We start from the raw sequence: 24,389 nt of genomic DNA, 5'->3' as shown, positions 1-24,389 counted from the left end.
TCATGCAAGGCAAACACCCTACCACTGTGCTATCACTCTGGCTTCTCCCTTTATACTATTAAAATTTCATAAGTGGAGATTTGGGACATTGGTGATGAGAATATTGCACAGGTGAAGGGGGGTATTCTTTACATGACTGAAACCCAACTACAATCATATTTGTAATCAAAGTATTTAAATAAAGATATTAATAAAAATATCATCAAGTATCCTAAGAACCTTTGTTTAGCATCTTAGTCTTACACATTGTAAGACCCAGTGTTACTCAAGGTTTACCTCTGGCTCTGTGGCAGGGATCAGGAGACCATATGAGGTGCCAGGAGTCACAAATAGATATGCTCTTGCTAGGCAAGCTCCTTATCCCCTGTACTATCTCTCTTGCCCCATTATATTTTTTCATAAATGGTACTAATAAGAAACAAACTTTGAACGTATTGATTTCACCCCTTTAGTCTTTATTTTACACTATGGCTATGACTACATCCAAAGGTCTCATGCCTGTGACTGCATAAGTGCTTTGTTGTACTCTTGTACACTTGGGACAGGTGAGAGCCAAGAGAGAAGACTCAACCAGACAATGATGTCCCTTTAGATAAATGAAGTCCTAGTCACCATCTTGCCTCAGTGTTTTTTTTTTCTCTCCATAAAATGGGAGTTGTATTTTGGTTATGGTGAGAAGTCAGTGAAGCATTGCATAGAAAGCACAAAACAGATCCTGTTGTATTAATTATTAATTATAGAGTCCTAGTAGTGGTGGATGGATGGTGGTGAGGCCTTTCTCGGCCCAGCCCGGCACCTATAGCCCTATGGCAGGGTGCAGGATGACAGCGAAGAAATGATCCCCAGGCAATCAGATAAAGTTTCAGGAGACATCCAGCTTTATTACAAGGCCCTAACTGCCATGTGCATATTCCTCACATGGCCTCTAACTTAAGCAACCCCTTTCCTCCTTCCCTGCATCCATCCCAGCTGTGAATCCTTTCCCCTCCTACCCAGGCAACCCTTTATTACCAACCACAGCTGTGAGAGAGTCTCACCATCCAGGTGGTGAGGTTATCATTTGGCTTTGGGGGAGAGTAACAAGACCCCACATAAATGGAGGAAATGCTCCATAACTTTGCTGTTATGAGATTACTCAGTGGGCCTCTGCCCTTTCTGCACTTTCTGCTTGTGGGGTGTGTGGACAGAGATAGCTGCTGTCCTGGCCTGGAAGCAAGGCGCGGGCCTTGTTCTGGCGAGAAGCGCCCATTTTGGCTGTACCTGGCTACACATGGGCTGCCTGTGGTCCAGCACAGGGCAGATGAGGACTGACCAGGCCCAGCCCAGGGCAGGAGAAAGGCCCCTCTACTTCTCTCAATCAGAAGGCTTTTATTTAAAGGCCAGCACAGCAGAGTCCAGGGAAGAAGTGCCCCTTGTGACAGAGCAGCAAAAATAAACTTCAGCAAGATTTCAAGCAAACACATCTACAATGAGCCCAGGATCTGTTTTCTTCTTAACCTGAAGCAACTTCATTATATTCTCTGTCTCTCTCTGTCTGTCTCTCTCTGTCTCTGTCTCTGTCTCTGTCTCTGTCTCTGTCTCTCTCTCTCTCTCTCTCTCTCTCTCTCTCTCTCTCTCAATCAGGCACTTAGGGGCAGATGGGAGAAGAACAAGGAAACATCTAGTAAAGGAAGACTGAAAGGCAGGAGGGCACATATCTGTGACTGGTTGGACAGAGAAGAAACAAAGGCAAGGATGGTGAATCTTCAAGGGACCAGGACCAGGAATTGGCCAGACTAGATTTTACCAAAGCTGCACCCGCACCCAGCCCCAAGGTCCCATCACCAGTGGGAGATTTTCAGGTTTTATGAGACTGTGGCTGGCACTCTGCTGGGATAATATGATTGGTGCATGATCACCTCTGCATGGGGTTGGGGGCTTGATAGAGAAGCTACATCTGTCGCCATTAACTTAGTCGACTGTGACCGTGTCACAGAGTAGAAGCCAATAAATAAATGGCATCAGGAGAGGCTCAGAAATGACTCCCCTCAACTTTTGCAGAGAGACGACACCCATGGGTGCCAGCGATGGGCTCAAGGACCCCTTCCAGCACCCACAGTTTCCTCATGCTTGAGTCCCAGTCTCTGAGTTCTTTCTTTATATACTCCTCAATGGCCACACACTAGTCACATAATATCCCCTTCATAGGAAAGAAAGGGACAAGTCCAAAGAGATTAGCACTTGGGTATGGTCTCGCTTAACAGGAGCAAGAGCTGGGATTTGAACCCAGATCTTCTGACTGCAAGACATTTGGGACCCATCCTCTGAAGTCTTTACATTTCTTGCTTTGGTGTTTCAACAGCAATTAGTCCCCTCCATGCACATCCATCCTTTGTTCCACCCTCACCCTTTCCTCCGGTAGTCCTTTGCCCTCGTTTATGTTGCCATTGCAATGTGTTCTAGAAGGAACTGGGCTGGGGGAGCTGTCTCTTAAGAGGCCTGACCAAGGACGCGGCCTGCCTTTACTAAGGTCCATCTAAAAGGTTATATGAGGCACTGTGACAAGCCAAAGGGAACACTGAGGCCAGTAACCTTGGGAGAAAAACATATTGTAGATAGAACATATTCTAGACACATCCAAGCCAAAGGGAACACTGACCCAGTAGCCTTGGGAGAAAAATATATTTTAGACAGAACAAATTCTAGACATATCCCGTGGGTTGGGAGAAGCAATGTTTGTTATCTATGTAGCCAGGTGCTGGTGGGGGAGTTATATTAGCGGATCATTGTTAATTATGTAGCTAGATGACTTGAGGAATCTTAGGGAAAAAAGTTATGCTGTTATCTGTATAACCAAAAGCCTTGAGAAGTTGCTCAAAGTGTTTTGCTCTACACTTCTTTTTTACTGCTCTTTGTTTGCCCCAAACAAAGATGTATGATACATAATGATCTGCCCTCTTTAGAATAAATGGGAGCTAGCTGGCTTTCACTAGTTTTCCCATTTTCTTTGTCTGTGTGTCTGTATGTTCTTTGTCTGTATGTTTTAAACCCATACTTCCTCCAAGAAATTAACCCATGTTTGTGGTGTCCTTGCAGGGTTAGGAGGCACTTGGGATCCCCAGTTGATAACAGCTTCTCCTCCTTCCCAGAGACTTGCCCTTTAAGTAGATTCTAAGCCTCAAATTAAAGGCCATTTTCTTACAGAAACGAATCATGGGAAATGGTAAATGCAAATGAGTGTGGAGGTAGACCCTACGATGGCTGCCACAGAGCAGGTAGGTCAGGACCATTCTAGCTATGGGTCTGAGAAAGTGGGGTAATCCAACCTTACTTCAAAACCTTCTGGGGACTCATGGCTGACTAAACCCTATTAAGATCCAGCCTTGCACGGCAGAACAATAGTTCAATCTACACACCAGCACATTTACACAGCCCCAAGTGCATGATGGCCTGCACATAGCCAGGTATGTCACAGTACTACAGTGATAGAGCACATGCCCCCAGCAAACACCATGACCAAGACTTTGAGCCTTAAGTCACTGCAACAACTACAGCAAGAACAACAGCAACAAAAGGGTGAGGAAAGCAAAAACAAACTTGCTTCTTGCCTGCCACAATCTACCCCACACTTCACAAGTGCTGTTTCCTTTCTTCATCACAGCATCTGCGAGGGCTTTTTGCTATTCTTACCAGTAGGTCAAGAGAAAACCAGGTTCCTTTGGAAAGTCCTTTTCAAAGGCCAGTGGCTAGAAAGTGCTAGAGATAGACACACACCCTTAGCTCCTTGAAATTTTCTCTTTCTCCCCTATGAAGGGGATACAAGGTGACTATTGTGTGGCCATAGGAGAGTACATAAGGTGATGATAGAAAGACTGGGACTCAAGCATGAGGAAACTCTGGGTGCTGGAAGGGGGTTCCTGAACCCACAGGTGCATCTCTCTGAAATGGTTGTGGGGAGTCATTCCTAGACCTCTCCTAATACCATTTATTTATTGACTTCTACTCTGTGACATGGTGGCAGTCGACTAAGTTAATGGTGGGAGATACAGCTTCTCTTTCAAGTTCCCAATCCCAAGAAGATGTGATCATGCAATAATCATATTATCCCAGTAGAGTGTGCCAGTCAAAGCCTCATGAAACCTGCAAATCTCCCACTGGTGATGGGGCCTCAGTTCTGGTGTGGGTGCAACTTTGGTAAAACCCAACCTGGTCCCTTCCTGGTCGTGGTCCTTAGAATTCTCACCAATCCCTACCTTTGTCTCCTCCCTGCCCAGCCAACCCACACTCCGTTACCAAGTGGGCCTAGACATGAGCTGGTCATTATGGTCAGGTGGAAATTGGTTCAGGGGTACTGCTTGAGTGAGCCACAAATATAACATACATGGTCTAGAGACACTGATTGAGGATATGGAAGATAAAAAGAAGAGCGCACCTGGGTGCTGGAGAGAACAGAAGGGGAGACATTTGCTTTGCATGTGGCCAACCCCAGCTTGATTTTCAGTCCAGAGTGCCTTTCTCTACAGTATAATGTAGAAAATGACCCCAGAGGACAGAATTAAGAGTAACTCCTGAGCACCTGCAGATGTTGGCCAGAGATCCCAACAACAACAACCATAAAAAACAGCATTCTGGAAAGATATTTATGGAGACAGGGCCTTTCTTACTCTTCCACTGAGTGGGCTGATGGCACTAAGTTCATACATGGATTTCTAATGTCCTCCAACCACTTGACTTCACTATGGCATGTGAAAAATTATTAGATCATGAAGATGTGCCTTATATTTCTTCTATATTCCAGCAGCCTCGGTATATTAAAATCATTTAATTGTTATTCCAGTGGAAACAGAGGATAGTCTAAAAATATACCTGGGCTGGAGCAACTGTAGAGTATTTAGGGCACTAGCATGCAGTCAAGCTGCGATCTATCCCTGGCATGACCAGGAATGAAACCTGGGCTGAAAGTAATCCCTGAGCACAGCCAGGTATGTGCCACCCCCCTCCAAAAAAACAAACAAACAAACCACCAAACAAATAAACAAAATATATCTGACTTGATGAACAAGACCATAAAAAAGGGAGAAAAGCCCAACCACCCCCCAACTCCCACTGTGTGGAAGCCTGAGGTAAAAATGCAAACCAGATGAAACTCAAAGTATTTTCAAGGTGTCTTTCTCTGTGTTTCTATTTTGCAGGTTTTAAAAAAGCAGAACTGGAGTGTAAAAGCAGAGGGAAATTTCTCAAATGCAGCATTTACATAAGAAACGTATTTAGGAAAAGAGACTGCGATTCTGAAAGCGTCCTTATTATGCGGCACTAAAAATCTCTCCTGGGATTGAAGGCGGTTTCAATTAGTGGGAAAGAGGAGAAAATAAAATTCTTTTCTTCAAATTGCAAATCTCTCCCAAATGGAGCAGTACCTCCAGGAAAAGGCAGCATGGTTAGTTTAGGAGCAGGAAAAACTCTCTTTGGAAAGGATCCCACCTTCTCAACACCCCTACCACAATTACCAGCTCCTTCTACATCCAGGGGACAGACCCCAGCACTGTCATTGGTACTCCAGGCTATTATCTGAGCACAATACTAAGGGAGGCCTTTAGTTCAGTGGGTATTCCTCTGACTCCAGAAGTAGCCATCCATCTTTAAATTGCTGAGAAATTATTTAATTGCTTTAATTATTTAATTGCTGAGAAATTGCTGTGATTACAGCAAGGAGAGAATATACTTCCACAAGGCCATATGAATGTGTTGTATATTTATGGTCAAACCACACAGTCCTTTATATCCAAGGCTCATGTATATGCCATGTGTTATGTGTCTATAGGTATTTGATGAACTACTACCCTAATCTTTGTGATCAAGTTGCAATCATTTTGTTACGTATTATAATTTTGAAGAAAAGGAAGAAGAAGAGGGCTCAGCTACGTAATTTTCCTACTCCAAGAGACATCCACTAGGGTCTTGGGGTAATGTTTAGTTTCCGGTGATTGGTCTACCATTTTAGTAACCTTAGCATGGAAGGCTGAAAGACTGGACTCTTTATGTACAATAAACATCTTTGCAGGTGGCCCATCACACAAGTTGCTCTGACACCCCCCCCCCAATGCATTACTTTCTTTTCTTTATGTTTGTTGTGACAATGATGAGGGGTCATATAAGCTTAGTTGTGTTTTTGAACTGGATTGTGGTGCTTCCCAATGACACACATCTGATTGCAGTACTAGCACATTCAGTTGTGGTGCTCCCCAGCAGCCACACCTCTTGAAGTTGTGGTGCTTGGATTTGACAGAGTACTTCCCAGAGAACATGCATTCTTGTGGTGCTGAAAAATCCAAGTGGGCAGAGCCTGTGAGGCTCATGCTCAATGTATGTGCTCAGCATGAGATGGAACTCATGACTTCACCAAATATTTACAAGGAAGATGCTCTTTGCTACTTAGATGCCTTCTTAGATGCAAGCAAGTTAGAATTTTCATAGAATAGTCCAGAACAAGTAATCCAGGACTTAAAAATCTGCATCACAAACTCTGTTAAAGATCTTTCCCAGAAGTCCCATCACTCCCAAATTCTTTCTCAACCTCTCCCCCTCTCCCTGTTTTGGAACTCTCATTTTCTGTGCACAGAAATGCCATAATGTCTCTCTGTTGTCTGTTTGTGACCAAAACTAATCTGAGGGAGTAGACAAAAAAATCCCTCATTCCTTGGGTTCCACTTGAGTTGGTCTAGTAACCACATTAACTTTAAGCAGATTAGTAGGGGAGCGGAGCAAATGTAATTTCAAACATACAGGAAGGGCACATAGATAGTGCAGCTCTGGAAAGATATACAGGAGAGCACAGTCTATAGCTTGGAGAGTTTGTCTTGCATGTATGAGCCCCTGAGTTTTATCCCGAGCACTACACACATATACACACACATACACACAGAATTAAATTATAGAAAAATAATTTTTAGGGGCCCGAGAGATAGCATGGAGGTAAGGCGTTTGCCTTTCATGTAGGAGGTCATCGGTTAGAATCCCGGCATCCCAGGAGCAATTTCTGAGCCTGGAGCCAGGAATAACCCCTGAGCACTGCCAGGTGTGACCCTAAAACCACAAAAAAAGTAATTTTTAAAGATTATTTCAGGGTAAACTTCTCAATCTATATTCTCCTTGGTGAGTGCTCAAAGTTTCTCTTATGGCTTTAGAGCTTCAAGGTTGGAGAGATAGTTCAGGCATGAGGCTGATCCCGATTCAATTCCTACCATTTCTAGGATCCTTTGAAGCACTTACAGATGTGATCCCTTAGCCCAACTGAATATGGTCCAAAATTTGGGAATAAAAAAGGACAGCATTTTAGCTTAAAATAGTCCACATGTCAACATGAGGCATCTTAGAAAAACCTATCATAAACATGTTTGAGAAGACAATTCTTCAGTCCCACCACTGAAACTTTACAAGAAGTTTCTTATTTCTAAATTTGACTTTGGAAAAGTCAAATCTTACTGATCCAATTTCTTCTCAGGAGACTAGATCAGCCCAACTAAATAGCTTTGTCTTTTTTCTGAATGCAGTGATACATATAAGCTCTAGGCATATATGCAAGAAAGTTGGCATTTTTTAAGATGCGTTGCTACGATAACAAACAAAAATATGATAACTAATCACTGGACTTGACTCTGAATCTGACTTCCGAGTTCTGTGGGCAGTCAGCTAACCATTCTAAGTTTAAGGACGGCTGCATAGATGATGTTAAAACTGTGATTACTAATTTGACAGATTCTCCTGAGATTTGAATGTTGTGGGTTTTTTTTAAGTTTATTTATTTATTGATTTATTCATTGGTTCTTGGGCCACACCCAGTGGTGCTCAGAGGTTACTCCCGGTTCTGCACTCAGAAATTGCTCCTGGCAGGCACGGAGGACCATATGGGATACCATGATTTGGATCACTATCCGTGATTGGCTGAGTGCAAGGCAAATGCCCTACCACTGTGCTATCTCTTCGGCTCCGTTTTGTGACACTTTATGAGAATAACTCGGACTATAAGTAATATAATATTTTATTTAAAGTATGTATATAATTTTATGGTTCTTACATTGACAATATATAATAACAAATGTACTGCATGATTAGAACGTTTTGTAGTCCTTTTTATTTGACAATGTTTTCATGTACTTTAGCAAAGCAGCCTCATGAGTTTATCAATTGTCTTTGGTTAGAATACGCCTTTTTATTTGTTGTTGTTGTATTTTTGTTTTGTTTTATTTTTGGGTCACACCTGGCAGCATTCAGAGATTACTCCTGGCTCTATGCTCAGAAATCACTCCTGGCAGGCTCAGGGGACCATATGGGATGCTGGGAATCAAACCACCATCCTTTTGCATGCAAGACAAATGCCCTACCTCCATGCCCTCTTTCCAGCCCCTGTTGTTGTATTTTATTTGAGGTTTTACCTGACTGTTCTCAGAGCTAACTCCGGGATCTGTGGTTATAGTTCACTTTTCGTGGTTCTCAGGAGACCATATGTACCATATGTAGTGCTGGGGAATGAATCTGGGTTGACTGAGTGCTATTTATATAACCCTGAAGAGCTCTTTTTTATTAGGGACCTATTGGGGGAAAATGCCTCATGGTAATTTGGGGAAGTGTGTCGAAAATATGAAAAGGTGAGGCAGGCGGGATAGTACAGATGGTAGGGTGATTTCCTTGTGCATGGTCAACCCAGTTTCAATCTCCAGCATCCAATATGGCCCCTGATCCCTTCCAGGAGTGATTCCTGAATGGATCCAGTAATAAGCCCTGAGCATCACTAGGTGTGGCCCAAAAGTAAAAAAAGGAATTTAAAACATTAAATAAGCTGAATCTTAGATTACAAAATCATGCTTACTTAGCCATTTAGCTATAGTGAGAACGATTTCAAAGTTACATATAGAAACTTTACATAGTTCTAAGAACAACTTAAGTTCAAATCTGAGACTTTCATGTTTACTTAATTAAAAATCTGATGATACAAGTAGTGTGAAACACAAACTTTGCTTTTTTATATAGATGACTCACAGAGCTAAGAAGTTCCTTTCACAATTTCTTAACAGGACAAGACCATAAAATATTCCATCTCTTTGATCTGATGAAAGAAATTAAGTTCCAGTTAATAGGAGCACCATTGGTTTAGCACTTATTTTTAGAATAACCCTTACAATAACAGTTCAATTTCACTCAGCTTGATTATACAAGCTTAAATTCTTTTTCCTTTACAAAACATGTCTCTATAATGCATAGCTTTACTTGTTTTGTTTTGTTTTGTTTTGTTTTGTTTTGTTTTAGGAGGTGGTGTTTGGGGGAAACTGCTTTCTGCTCCTTGCTTGGGTGGGAGGAGGGTGTCAACTTTTGTATGCTTATACACAGGGCTCTGTTGGGTGTCAGAAATCTGACCCAGGTCTCCAGCATGCAGTGTATGCTCCAACCCTATCTCCCAAAAAACTAGGCCAGGGGAGGAGGGTGGGCAGAGATCTGGCTTCCAGTTTCCTCTTTGATTCTGGAGGCCAGCTCTTGCCAGGCATGGGGTATGGGGAGGCCCCATGCCGGAGGTCTTCTCCCTAGCCTTGGGAGTGCTGGGAGGCTTGGCAGGCCCCCAGCTGTCCCCCTTTTTCTCCCCTGTACTCCAGGCCTTCCCTGGGTGCAGGTCCAGGTGGACACTATAGGGGTCCTCAGGCTTTCCCCCTACCTCTCCCTACACTAATGGGGGAGGTGCTTTGGGAGGAGGGCGGGCTGATGCAGCACTCATTTATGTTGGGACCGTCACTGGAAATTTTTTCTCCTTTGCTTTCATTTTAAAAACCGTGTGGGGGCTAGTGCCCCCGCATGTACAATATATATTGATAGTATTATATAGCTTATTAGATAGTTTATATATGCATATATCCATCTTGTATTGTGACCTTGATACTGCCCTACAAAGCTCATTTCTAATCTTTTACTGCCTCAGTCCCAACCATTATTTCCCCCCATTTACCCATTTTGCCTTCAATACCATACAGATCAATTACAGACCAGAAATCTTTCACTGAATTTAACACCCCACCCAACTATTTCAATTTTTCCCTCTATATATTTGTTTTCTCTGTCCTTCTTTTTTTTGGGGGGGGGGTTTGGGTTTTGGGGCCACACCTGGTGATGCTCAGGGGTTACTCCTGGCTATGCACTCCTGGCTTGGGGGACCATATGGGACGCCGGGGGATCGAATCTCTGTCCGTCCTAGGCTAGCGCTGGCAAGACAGACACCTTACCTCTAACACCACCACGCCGGCCCCCTCTCTGTCCTTCTGTTTGTTATTTGTTAAATAAGGAAGTCTGTAGAAGTGTCCCTCTATTTAAAGTTTATGTTAGAACCAAAGCAATGGGATTGTTGGACTTATTCTAGCATCCTCATAGACACCTACCCTGCCATGTGGCATTGTTCTTCCTTTGCATAGGTCCATTAAAATGGGAAATTATATACAAAAAAATTCTTATCTAATAGAGATGGAACACACAAATCTTGTAATGCAGTGAGACCTTACACTCTGAACATTGTCATAAAGACCTGGCTCAGACCTCAGAAGAACGGGCATTGTCCATTTACCCCTGAACCAGGGATGCCATCTACAAAACAACCATGGTTGTGTACTACATCACCTGAAAGCAATCCTCTACCAGGGAAGACCCTACCACTGCTCTGCCATAGACTTATTCAACAGAGACTTCCTTTTAACACCCAGAGGACAACAACAACGACCTACTTTCAGGACTGAGCACTCTGCATCACTCTCTAATTATGAATGAAATTAGGAGGTGCTCCGCATCATCCTGACTTTGCTGTGGGATATGGACATATTCCAGGATCCTTGGCTGCAAAAACCTGACACCAACAACAGTGACTGTGTGAAGAATAAAAGTGTATTGTTACTACAGACAATGACTTGGGTTGGACAGCCTGGTATGCCTGGAGCCTAGAGTTGGTCTTGTGCTGGAAAGCTTCAGGGGCAAGGTCTCCTTATTTAGGCCAAGGCTTTTCCTTCCTATATCCCCTATATTTTGCTGGGCCTATGCAAACAGTTGTCACACTAACACCATCTTTGCTGTGATCCTTTGACTCATTCTTGATGAAATGATGCATTATAATCAACTATCAATAATGCTATAGCCTTTAATGTCAAAGGTGTTACATAGATTTTGTGGTTTTAGATTACTTCGGGTACTGCTAAGAAATGTTGTAGTGTACTACAATCTGGGAACTTGAGGGACAAAGTAAATGTGCACGTGCTTTGTTTTATTTTTCTTAATGCTCTTTTTTTTGGATGAAAATTCAAAATCAAAGTATCAGAAGGGGATTTTTGAGAATTCTGTCTATGGGTGATTGTCTTCCCACTGTAACTTTAACTTCACCTTGTCCTTTCTTTGCATCTTTGTCTTCAAATAAAAGATAAAAAAAAAACTAGGCCAAAGATTTTCCTATTTTATCTTCTTTTGATTTGGCTCTTGGGACATTTGTAGTAGTGTCCGGGCAAACCATGAGTCAAATCCCTGGCCCAAAATAATAATCCAATTGTGTGTGTGTGTGTGTGTGTGTGTGTGTGTGTGTGTGTGTGTGTGTGAGAGAGAGAGAGAGAGAGAGAGAGAGAGAGAGAAAGAAAGAGAGAGAGAGAGAAGCTTGCTTATGACATCCCTTAAAATTCTAAATAAATCTAATCTGGGCCAGAGAGTTTAGCAAAGAAACACTGGAAACCTGGCTTTAAGAGACTTTAACAAATAAGTGAAACCTTTTTTTTTTAAATTTATTAAATTTGTTAATTTATTAAATTTATTAAAGTAGCCTATAAATTTACACAATAAAAACCTGCATCAAAATGGCTTAACAATTCTATAAAAATGTTTGGAGAAATTTAATACCAGTTAATGTATTTACTTATTTTGATTTGAATGCATCTTTTTAAAAATGTTTTTAAATAATATCTTTATTTAAACACTGTGAGTACAAACATGATTGTAGTTGGGTTTCAGTCATATAAAGAACACCCCCTCTTCACCAGTGCAACATTCCCACCACCAATGACCCCGATCTCCCTCCTCCTCCACCCATGCAAATAAGTGAAACTTAACTAATGACAGAATAGCAGGAGGAGTTCCAATGAGAGCAATGGAGCAAAAGAAGAGTGACAAAGTCATCAGGAAAACCCATGCAAGGTGGTTCCTTAGGATGTGGCAGAACATAGAAAGAAAGAAACCAGGATCCCAGGATGCTGGCTTTTGAATGTCAGGATGAATGAGGAGTGAGGAATTCCACACTGACCACATTTGGAGTTAATTCCTTTGAGTCAAATGTATGGAGACCTGAATGTACTAGTTTATACAGATGTCAGGAACTCTAACCAGCCTTTAAGGTTCACTGAGATAGATGCTAGATAGAAAACTGTCTTCTTCTGTGAGCAGGATGAGAATTTTCTTCTAGTCCAGCTGTTCTCATTGCTGAATGCATGCTGGATTTTCTATGGATACCTTTAAATATTTTTTTCAGGGGCTGGAGAAATAGTACAAAGGGTAAAGCACTCTCCTTGCATGTGACTAATTTGGGTTAGGTCCCTTGGGTCCAGGCACCACACATTAACCTTTGAGCATCACCAGGAATCTAGAAGCAGAGCCAGAAATAAATCCTGAGCTCTACCAGATGTAACCTCAAAACAACAACAACAAAATGGAGCCAGAGCAATAGTACATTAAATAGGGCACTTGCCTTGTACATGACCACCCTGGGTTTGATGCCTGGTATCTTATATGGTCCCCCAAACATACAATGAATGAACCCTAAGTGTAGAGATCGGAGCAAGCTTGAGTAGTTCCAGGTATGACCCAAAAGTCCCTCAGTAAAAAAAAATAATAAAAATCCCAATGACGAGATCCTATTCCTGAAAAAGCAAGTTATATTCTCTAGTGTAAGAAAATTCCTTTTTGTTGATGTTATTAAGTCCCAGGTGATTTGTAATTTATTTTTTAAAATAGGGAATATATTCAATAGTGTTCTGGAGACCTGAGATCTTCTAGGAGTATGTGGGGTGCCAAGTAGATCTGGGGGTCCCAACTCAGGGCCTCAAGCATGCTATGCATGTGCTCTATAAGATAAATTAGCTCCTTCTCTCCTGTGCCGTATGATTCTTTTAAACCTCCATTCCCTTCTCTCTGCTGATATAGTTGTTGTTATGATACAGAATCACAAACACATTTGGTTATGGGTTCACTTGTAGTCATCTCCAATAGTTATAGGACCCATACACACCTGGCTTCAGCAAGCCCAGAGGTAACTTGTGACTTCAGAAATCTCAGACAACAGAGGTACCAGCATTGGGTTTGATAAATATGACAACACAGGGACCTGAAATTGCAAATACCTGTAAAACAGGTATGAAGGCCACCGAACTTCCCCCAATCTAAGTGACTTTATTGTGCTGTAGAAATTGCTCTCATGCAGTAGACAGAAATCTAATGAAGGACTTATTAAAACTTGGGTTTCTGAGACTGGAGAGAATGTGAGAATGGACACTTGCCTTGGTGAGACCAACTTGAGTTCAACCCCCAGTATCCCCTTTGGTGCCCCAACACTACCAAGAAGATTCAAATCCAGGAGTGACATCTGATCATTGAAGTATGTGACTCCAAGACAGACACAATCAAACAGAAAAACCAAAATAACACCCCCCCCCAAAAACCCTTAGATTTTCAAAACAACCCTTGGATTTCAAGATCCAATGAGAAAACCTAGAGATAGGGTAAGAATAAACATCTCTTCCATGGATCATACTCTGAGACAATTGAACTTAACAAGTACCCATGGATTCACCTCCTTGGAAATTCATCTTTGAAAAAAATCAAACTGAGCTTGTGGATTGAGTTGTACAAAACTCTGCTACTCACAGTGAAGTTCGTAGTTCTGTAGCATTATCATCATAGAGAGCTTGTTAGAAGACATGCAGAATTTCAGATTGTACCATTGACCCTCAAAATCTGAATTTGCACCTGGATTTTATACATGGCCCACTTGATTGGAAGTCAGTGGAGATGGTCAGGATCTGTTTCTGAGTTAAATTCTGGTAGTTAATTTTTCCTGAAGACTTTCTTATTCTATCCTGATTCCTAACACTTCCTAATCCTTAACTATATCACCAGAAAAGATGAAAGATTTGAGTGAGCATCTCCAATAACTTATTGAACACAAGATTGAAATACCAGTAATACAGGAACTCATTAGAGCTTTTCAGTATATTATTGAAAAACTTGGAAAACAGCAGCTAGATAAAAAAAAATATCATTTTAAAAAGGATGTTAATATAGTTTGAGAGGCACTTTTGTTTAAGTTCTGTCACTTAAGATTTCTACTTCTATGTCTACTAAAAATTTAAATAGCTGCGGCCAGAGTGAGCAGGGCCTTTGCCTTACACACTGCAGATCCAGGGTCTATCTTGGTAACTGCATATGGTCCTTTGAACCTATCAGAAGTGGACCCTTAGCACAGAGCCAAGAGTAAGTCCTGACCACAGCTGGATGTGGCCCCAAAAATATACATAAAAAGTAAAATATTTAACTCAAGAACAGGTAAAAGGAAACAAATACTAAACAACTATCAGGAATACCTACCAGTATTAATGCAACCTACATGTATAGAAAATAAACACTTCGTTCCTTTATTTCTATTTGAATGATTGTTTTTATTTTTTTATCATGTTTATTTTAAATTTATTGACTCTGTTTTCAAGTATCTTTCTCTTGCCAGTAAGCTTCAATATTATTGCCATTCTAGTATCTTCTTCTGGTAGATTAATAAGGTCTCGTAGGAGGCCTAAACTACAGAACTGTGGGTAGAGCATTTGCCTTGCATGCAGCAGACCCTGTTAAATCTCTGGCATCCCATAAAGTCTCCCAAGCACCACCAGGTGAGATTTCTGATCACAGAGCCAGGAGTAACCCCTGAGTGCTGCTGGATGTGTTAAAAAACAAACAAACAAACAAACAGGTGTCAGAGCGATAGGGCATTTGCCTTGCACACAGCTGCCCCAGGATGGACAGTGGTTCGATATCCCGCTTCCCATGTGGTCCCATAAGCCAGGAGCAATTTTTGAGTGCATAGGCAGGAGTAAAACCTGAGCATCACCCAGTGTGGCCCCCAAACCAAACAAAAACAAACCAAAACCAAAACAAACAAACAAACAAAAAAAGAGGGAGGAAGTAATCAAGTGGTCTCAGGAACATTGAGTGAAAATAAAAAATGGTCAGACCTAAATACCCAATACAAAGTCAACAACCATAGAATTAAGAGATCCAAACGACAACAAGCTCTACACAGAAGGGATCTGTTACACTAGTAGTCCAGGAGGCTAAAGGCAGAGTTATGGGATGCATGCTGAGAGGTATGGTGGAAGGAGGTTAACACTGGTGGTGGGAATGACCCTAATTCACTGTCATTATGTACCTTAAATACAACTGTGAAAGACGTGTGATTCACATTGGTCTCAATAAAAAATTATAAAAGAAAAGGGGGGAGGGCTTATAACCTTGGGAGATCTTTTGCCATTCCCTGTTAATATAGCTGAGTTCCTTCTGCATGAATTCCATTTCATTCCTTTTTTTTTTTTTCATTGATCCTAGTACTCTGTTTAAGTGTAAGAAGCAGACCGCTTGCTATTGAATGGCAACTCTTACCTGTGGATGAATCCCTTTGTTCTCTTAAGGCATCTACTGAGGTGGCTGCTTATTTCCTGGGCCTTGACTGTAGGAACTCATCCCTCCCTGGTACTCATTGATGGGAACATTAGTTCAAATTTATGCCCTTTGAAGGAGATATGCAATGGGTTCGGACCAGCACCAGGCCTCATTGTCAATAGGATTCCTCTTCTCCTGCAGGTTTTACAATCTCTGGATTTGTTCTAGATCTGCAGTTCAGTCTTTCCAAAAAAAGAGAAGGAATCCCTGAGGAGGCTACGCCAGGTATGTGAAGTCTTGATTCTTGACATCTCACGTACTACAAATCAAAAGTTACAAATGTAATCATTGGGAAAGCATTGCTAAAAGAGGTTGTCACAGGTTTCTTTTTTTCTCATTATTTTTGTTTCATTATTCACCATAATTTATGAATAATTTATGAAGGTGATAACAGAGTTTTGGGATTTCAATCAATGTTCCAACTTCAAACCTTTCCTCCACAAATGAGCCAAGATTTTCTCTTTCTTCCCACATTAATTACTTAGCAGTCGTTTTTTTTCTCTTTAGTTTTATTATTCTAACTTGTCACATGCTTATACTTATAAGGTATTGACCCTTATAATTTCTTATTTTTTTTAAAGTCCCCTGTGCCTTCTAGGAATAATTACTTTTTTTTTTTTGCTATTTACTTTAGCTTGAACTACAATGTATTAAATAATGCAATATATTGTATATAATAATATATTGTATATACATTGTATTCCATTATTGAATAACAATATATTTTTTTCTTAACACCACCCATCACCAGTGCAACATTCCCATCACCAATGTCCCAAGTCTCCCTCCTCCCCACCCGACCCCCGCCTGTACTCTAAACAAGTTCTCAATTTCCCTCATACATTCTCATTATTAGGACAGTTCAAAATGTAGTTATTTATCCAACTAAACTCATCACTCTTTGTGATAAGCTTCCTGAGGTGAGCTGGAACTTCCAGCTCTTTTCTCTTTTGTGTCTGAAAGTTATTATTGCAAGAATGTCTTTCATTTTTCTTAAAACCCATAGATGAGTGAGACCATTCTGCGTTTTTCTCTCTCTCTCTCTGACTTATTTCACTCAGCATAATAGATTCCGTGTACATCCATGTATAGGAAAATTTCATGACTTCATCTCTCCTGACAGCTGCATAATATTCCATTGTGTATATGTACCACAGTTTCTTTAGCCATTCGTCTGTTGAAGGGCATCTTGGTTGTTTCCAGAGTCTTGCTATGGTAAATAGTGCTGCAATGAATATAGGTGTAAGGAAGGGGTTTTTGTATTGTATTTTTGTGTTCCTAGGGTATATTCCTAGGAGTGGTATAGCTGGATCGTATGAGAGCTCGATTTCCAGTTTTTGGAGGAATCTCCATATCACTTTCCATAAAGGTTGAACTAGATGGCATTCCCACCAGCAGTGGATAAGAGTTCCTTTCTCCCCACATCCCCGCCAACACTGTTTATTCTCATTCTTTGTGATGTGTGCCATTCTCTGTGGTGTGAGGTGGTATCTCATCGTTGTTTTGATTTGCATCTCCCTGATGATTAGTGATGTGGAGCACTTTTTCATGTGTCTTTTGGCCATCTGTATTTCTTCTTTGTCAAAGTGTCTGTTCATTTCTTCTCCCCATTTTTTGATGGGATTAGATGTTTTTTTCTTGTAAAGTTCTGTCAGTGCCTTGTATATTTTGGAGATTAGCCCCTTATCTGATGGGTATTGGGTGAATAGTTTCTCCCACTCAGTGGGTGGCTCTTGTATCTTGGGCACTATTTCCTTTGAGGTGCAGAAGCTTCTCAGCTTAATATATTCCCATCTGTTAATTTCTGCTTTCACTTGCTTGGAGAGTGCAGTTTCTTCCTTGAAGATGCCTTTAGCCTCAATGTCCTGGAGTGTTTTACCTACGTATTGTTCTATATATCTTATGGTTTTGGGGCTGATATCGAGGTCTTTAATCCATTTGGATTTTACCTTCAAGATTGATAGACCACTGGCAAAACTAACAAAGAAAGAAAGAGAGAGAAACTTGATAACTCGTATTAGGAATGAAAAAGGAGAGATTACTACTGATATGGTAGAGATTCAAAGGGTAATCAGAAACTACTTTGAGAAACTCTATGCCACTAAAAATGAAAACCTGGAAGAAATGGATAAATTTTTGGAATCTTATAATCTTCCACGATTGAATGAAGAGGATGTAGCATATCTAAACACACCCATTACTATTGAGGAAATTAAGAAAGTAATCAAATGTCTGCCCAAAAACAAAAGCCCAGGCCCAGATGGATTTACTAATGAATTCTTTCAAACCTTTCAAGAGGAACTACTACCAATCCTGGCAAGACTCTTTCATGAAATTGAAAAAACAGGAAAACTTCCAAATAGCTTTTATGAAGCCAACATTACCTTGATACCTAAACCAGACAGAGATGCTACGAAAAAAGAAAATTACAGACCAATATCGCTGATGAATGCAGATGCAAAGATCTTCAACAAAATCCTGGCAAATGGGATTCAATGCCTCATTAAGAAGATCATCCACTACGATCAAGTAGGTTTCATTCCTGGAATGCAAGGCTGGTTTAACATCCGTAAATCTATCAACATAATACACAACATCAACAGCAAGAAAAATAAAAATCACATGATCATATCAATCGACGCAGAGAAAGCATTTGACAAGGTCCAACACCCATTCTTGATCAAAACTCTCAGCAAGATGGGAATGGAAGGAACCTTTCTCAATATAGTTAAGGCCATCTACCACAAGCCAGAGGCAAATATTGTCCTCAATGGAGAAAAACTGAAAGCCTTTCCTCTAAATTCTGGTACAAGACAAGGCTGTCCTCTCTCACCACTCTTATTCAACATAGCACTGGAAGTACTCGCTATAGCGATTAGGCAAGAAAAGGATATCAAGGGAACCCAGATAGGAAAGGAAGAAGTCAAGCTCTCACTGTTTGCAGATGACATGATACTCTACTTAGAAAACCCCAAAGACTCTACCAAAAAGCTTCTAGAAACAATAGACTCATATAGCAAGGTGGCAGGCTACAAAATTAACACACAAAAATCAATGGCCTTTCTATACACCAATACTAATAAGGAAGAAATGGACATTAAGAAAACAACTCCATTCACTATAGTGTCACACAAACTCAAATATCTTGGAATCAACTTGACTAAAAATATGAAGGACCTATACAAAGAAAACTATAAAACTCTGCTCCAAGAAATAAGAGAGGACACGCGGAAATGGAAGCACATACCCTGCTCATGGATTGGCAGGATTAACATCATTAAAATGGCAATACTCCCCAAAGCACTGTACAGATTTAATGCGATCCCCCTAAAGATACCCATGACATTCTTCAAAGAAGTGGACCAGGCACTTTTGAAATTTATTTGGAACAATAAACACCCTCGAATAGCTAAAGCAATCATTGGGAAAAAGAATATGGGAGGAATTACTTTCCCCAACTTTAAACTTTACTACAAAGCAATAGTTATCAAAACAGCATGGTATTGGAATAAGGACAGGCCCTCAGATCAGTGGAATAAGCTTGAATACTCAGAGAATGTTCCCCAGACATACAATCACCTAATTTTTGATAAAGGAGCAAAAAATCCTAAATGGAACAAAGAAAGCCTCTTCAACAAATGGTGTTGGCACAACTGGCTAGCCACTTGCAAAAAATTGAACTTAGACCCCCAGCTAACATCATGTACGAAGACCCTTATAATTTCGATATACATAGGTATCTCACCTCCAGACCACATCAAAAAGACAATAGCCATATCAGTGTTTTCTTATGTTATCACCAGTTGGTCTCCTCATTTCTCCCTTTCCCACATTCTTCCCTTCTTTTTGTTTTGTTTTGTTTTGGTTTGGTTTTTGGTTTTTGGGTCTAACCCGGCAGTGCTCAGGGGTTACTCCTGGCTCCATGTTCAGAAATTGCTCCTGACAGACTTGGGGGACCAAATCGGATGCCAGGATTTGAATTTATGACCTTCTGCATGCAAGGCAAATGCCTTAACTCCATGTTATCTCTCCAGCCCCTCTTCCCTTCTTTGGCATTCCCATTTCTCTAATCCAGGGCCAAGAATTTGCCATCCTTGATATTTCCCATGCCCTTGTCTTGTTACTCAGTGTACCAAACATTATGTGTGACTAGCTGATATTTGTCCTATCTCTGACTTATTTCATTTAACAGGATACTCCCAGTTCGACTGTGTTTGCTGAGAACTGCACAACTCATATTTTCTAATGGCTGCATAATGTTCATTCCATGACTTCACATATATACCATAACTTTTTTTTTTTTTGTCAGAAGACATCTGGGTGTTTCCAGATCCTGAGAAATTTTATTAAGCACTGCAGTGAACATAAGTATGCCTACATGTCTTCATATAGATGGTCTTGTTGTTGGAGAGTGTCAAAAAGTAGAATTTCTACATATGAAGTTATATTATTTGTGAGATTTTTGAGACATCTTTATGCAGTTTTCCATAAAGGTTGAACCATATGACATTTCCAGCAATGGCAAATGAAGTTTCCTTTATTAACACATTCCCACAAACATGGTTTATTTCCTGTGCTATTGGTATAATTCCATTTTCTTTTTCTTTTTTTTTTTTTTTTTTTTGGTTTTTGGGCCACACCCAGCAGTGCTCAGGGGTTACTCCTGGCTGTCTGCTCAGAAATAACTCCTGGCAGGAACAGGGGGACCATATGGGACACCGGGATTCGAACTGCTTGCAAGGCAAACACCGCTGTGCTATCTCTTCGGGCCCTATAATTCCATTTTCATTGAATGACATGTTATTTTATTTTGGTTTGGATTTTTCTTATGATAAATGTTGATGTATACTCTTTCATATGTTGACCATCTGTTAGTCATCTTCATGGAAGTATCTGTTTATCTCCTTCCTCTCTTTAATTTTTTGACCACTCCTTGAGTCCCTGAAGGACTCAGAGCTAACTCCTGACTATGCTCAAGGATCTCTACTGGTGAGGCCTTGGGGACCAAATGGGGTGCTGCTAACTGAATCTGGTTTGGCCACAAGCAAGGTAAGAACCTAGCCCATTGTACTATGACTCTGACCTCTCTCTCTCCATTTTTTGATGGGTTCTCTGTCGCTGTGCTTTGTGAGTGATTTCTTTGTGCTATTTCTTGATATTTGTTCTTTACATGATATATTTTTCAAAGGTTTCTTTCTGTAAGAATATGGGGAGGAGGAGACATGCAAGAATTGGCAAAGGAGTCTATGGCCATACTACTCTGAACACGCCCAATCTCATCTAATCTAGGAAGTATAGGCAAAGCAAGGAGTTGAATGCCAGTGAAGATGGTCCTTAAATAGTGGAGCCAGGAATGAAAGTCTTGGATGTTAATCAGTGACAGTAGGAGTTTGGAAAAGGGAAAGATTCCCAGTGTGTTTTGAAGGTTGCAAGATATATTATGTAAAAGGTGAAGAGAGACAAGGATGACTCCAGGCTATTTTGATTTGAGACACTATTGCCTCTATTCATGACTAGGGATTTAAAAAATAGCACATAAATGTACATTATCTGGGAAGGGAAAACAGCAGAAACTTAGTTTGGAAATCTTAACTTCAGGGTATTTTTTGTTTGTTGGCTGGTTTGGCTGCAGCAGTGTTTTAAAGAAATCAGATTTTTGTAGTGTGGTTGAAGTTAAGTTGCTATAAATTTCAATTAAAGTGTTGGATTTAATCTCCCATAGTATTCTTTTACTACACACAAGAAAATAAGATAATTATATGTATGTGCACTATGACCGACTATCAAAATATATAAAGTCATATAAGTACAGAAAAGAGAGGGAAAAATGAGCTCTAGGATTCCAACCTTTAGAAATCAGTGAAATGAATGAAATCCAGCAAAAGAGACTGAGGTAAAACAGACACACACAGAGAGAGAGAGAGAGACCAATAAACATCAAATGTCAGAGCCAATTGAGCAACATTGATCAATTAGAGTCATATGGCCTCATGTGGGGGACCTAGGTTATTCCCAGGGGACCATTGGTGGAAATTGCTTAGTGGGACCATAGACCAGACCAGGGCTAATCATTAGGGTGGGGGAGGGAGTGAGGGTATAAACAAAAAACAAGGTCAATAGAGGACCATAGTCTTAAAAAGGTTGAAAAACATTGGAATAAAAAAAATTAACATTGGGACCGGAGAGATAGCATGGAGGTTGGGCATTTGCCTTGCATGCAGAAGAATGGTGGTTCAAATCCTGGCATCCCATATGGTCCCTTGAGCCTGCCAGGAGCAATTTCTGAGTGTAGAGCCTGGAGGAAACCCTGAGCGCTGCCAGGAGTGACCCAAAATCAAAACAAACAAAATAATTAACATTAAAGAATTTTGTGTATGATGCTGCAAATGGACTGGGTGTTATGGGATAGGACACTTGGGTCTTGAAATTCTGACCCAGAAAATGTATCATTAAACTTGACAAGAGCCATTTTGATGGAGAGTCAGGATCAAAAATCAAAGTGAACTGTGTTCAAGAATGAATGCACCTGAGTCCCTTTGACTCCTATCCCCCATTATTTCACATCTGTCTTCGTCTTCCTCCATTTAATTTCTTTCCTTCTTGTCACTAAATTCTGAAGCCAAGAGTGTCTAGAAAATCCCCATTTAAACCTTTACATTAAAGGATACACTTTTTTTTTGTTTGTTTTGGGATCAGTGCTCAGGAGTTACTCCTGGCTTAACGCTCAGGATCATTTCTGCTGGTGCTCAGGGAATGATAAGGGATACTGGGGATAAAACCTGGGTAGGCTGCGTGCAAAGCAAAATGTCCTATCTGCCTTTTATCTGGCCCCTAGAGGGCACATTTAATAATAATATTCTTGGCTAGAGGAGGGTGTTGACCTTAAAAAGAATTTTTGTTGTTGAACTATAGTGACAGAGTAGAAATTAATGGTAATTCACACAGATTAGATGTGAAGACAGAAATGGATTATTTTATACCACCAATGAAATGGGCTACAAAGTTAGATGGAAGAGTTAGTGAAAAATGCTAGATTATGAGGAAAAGATAGGACACAGCAGTAGTGTTGTTTTGCATCCTAGGAGGATCAGTGATGCAGAGCCTGGATCCTAAAGAGCAATTGGGAATCCATTGCATTCGTGTCCATTGAGAACTTGTCAGGGACGTAAATACTCATCTCACACAAGACCATCAGGATCAAAAATCGTCCTCAAGTCCAGCCATCTTTACTCTAACAAGCCATCCAGAGAAACTGTTTATTATTTTATTATTAACTTGAAGTTACTCTTTATTACTTCATAGTGCCAAATATCCAATCCAGGGTCTGACAGACTCAAGGCAAATGCTGTATTGCTAAGCAACATCCCTAGGTCTCTGACACTTTCTTAAGCTTGAGAATTCCCTGGTTAGGAAAATACAGTGTGTTGCAAGGAGGCAGTAAGGCCTTTCTTGAGGTCAGTGGTTATAAACTTGAGTGAAAATAGTCAGGGAGTTTCTTCATCTAAACTTGTTTTGACTCCACATCCTCCCAGCGGGACTTCCTTTGAGGGAAGACTGTATCACCCTGAGGTAGGAGGAAATGTCTTGGGGGTTGGGGGTAGATGAGTGGAGAGATTTTAGCTAGGCTCCCCTCCACCTTACGTTCCAGAAGACATGGTGTCCATGGCTGAATTTTGCAGTATGGGAATGTGGTGGCTCACTTCCCCCAAAACAGCCTGAGATGGAGTTTGAGTTTGAGGAGTGCAGAAGGGAAGACTCAAAAGAACCTGGAGGATATTATGGAGCACACACTGATTTAGTGGTCTCCTCCCTGAATGTCCTGTGATTTGGGGTGACACACTTACCTTCTGTTTCCTCTTATCTGTAAACTACTAAAGTCATATTACTAGCTATGCCCCTTGATTGTTATAAAGACTAAGATTGATCCTATCTTTGAAAACCATTTCCCAATGGGAAATAGCTCTAGTGGCAGAGTATAGGCCTAACATGGACAAGGCTCTGAGTTCTACCTCTCTACATCCTGCAGGCATGACCCACCATTTGCCCAGCTACCACTGAGCATGACTTCCATTTAAATAAATTAACAAACTAGATTCTATGGTATAAAACACTGTACAGATGTAAATGACACATGTTATTTCCATGACTGAAAGTATGTTGTGATGTATTGTTCATAAAACATCTTTCCAGAAAGTGAGCTTGTGGGGGGGAAAGCCACTGAGATTTGGGGTTCCCTTAGGCTGCTCCAGTGTCCCTGTCTCTCCTCGTATCTTACAAACAGTGATCACCCACTATTCAGCTTGCCAACACACCTTTCAACCCAGAGGGGCATATTAGGCCCTGGAAATGGGTACGAAGAAGTGAATTCCACAGCCCACACCCCCCTCATCCCAGCAAAATTTCCCTTCTGTTTTGAAATCCCTGAGGAGTCAAACTCTTCCTTTGCCAACATGGCTTCATACTAGGGGAGGTTTCCTATGACCATCACCTCCCACACTGAGCCTGCCTAGGCCCCAGCCCAGGTCTATTTCTCCAGAAAGTTCACTTCTTGTGACCCAGCTACTGATGATACATCATGCTCTGTTGGCCTTTCTCCATCATTTCCTGTCTCTCTACCAACTCCCCAATTTAGTTACCAAGAAGAA

The sequence above is a fragment of the Suncus etruscus genome, chromosome 19 (genome assembly GCF_024139225.1).
Source record: "Suncus etruscus isolate mSunEtr1 chromosome 19, mSunEtr1.pri.cur, whole genome shotgun sequence".
Classification (NCBI taxonomy): Eukaryota; Metazoa; Chordata; class Mammalia; order Eulipotyphla; family Soricidae; genus Suncus; species Suncus etruscus.
Note: the sequence above shows the minus strand (reverse complement) of the source record.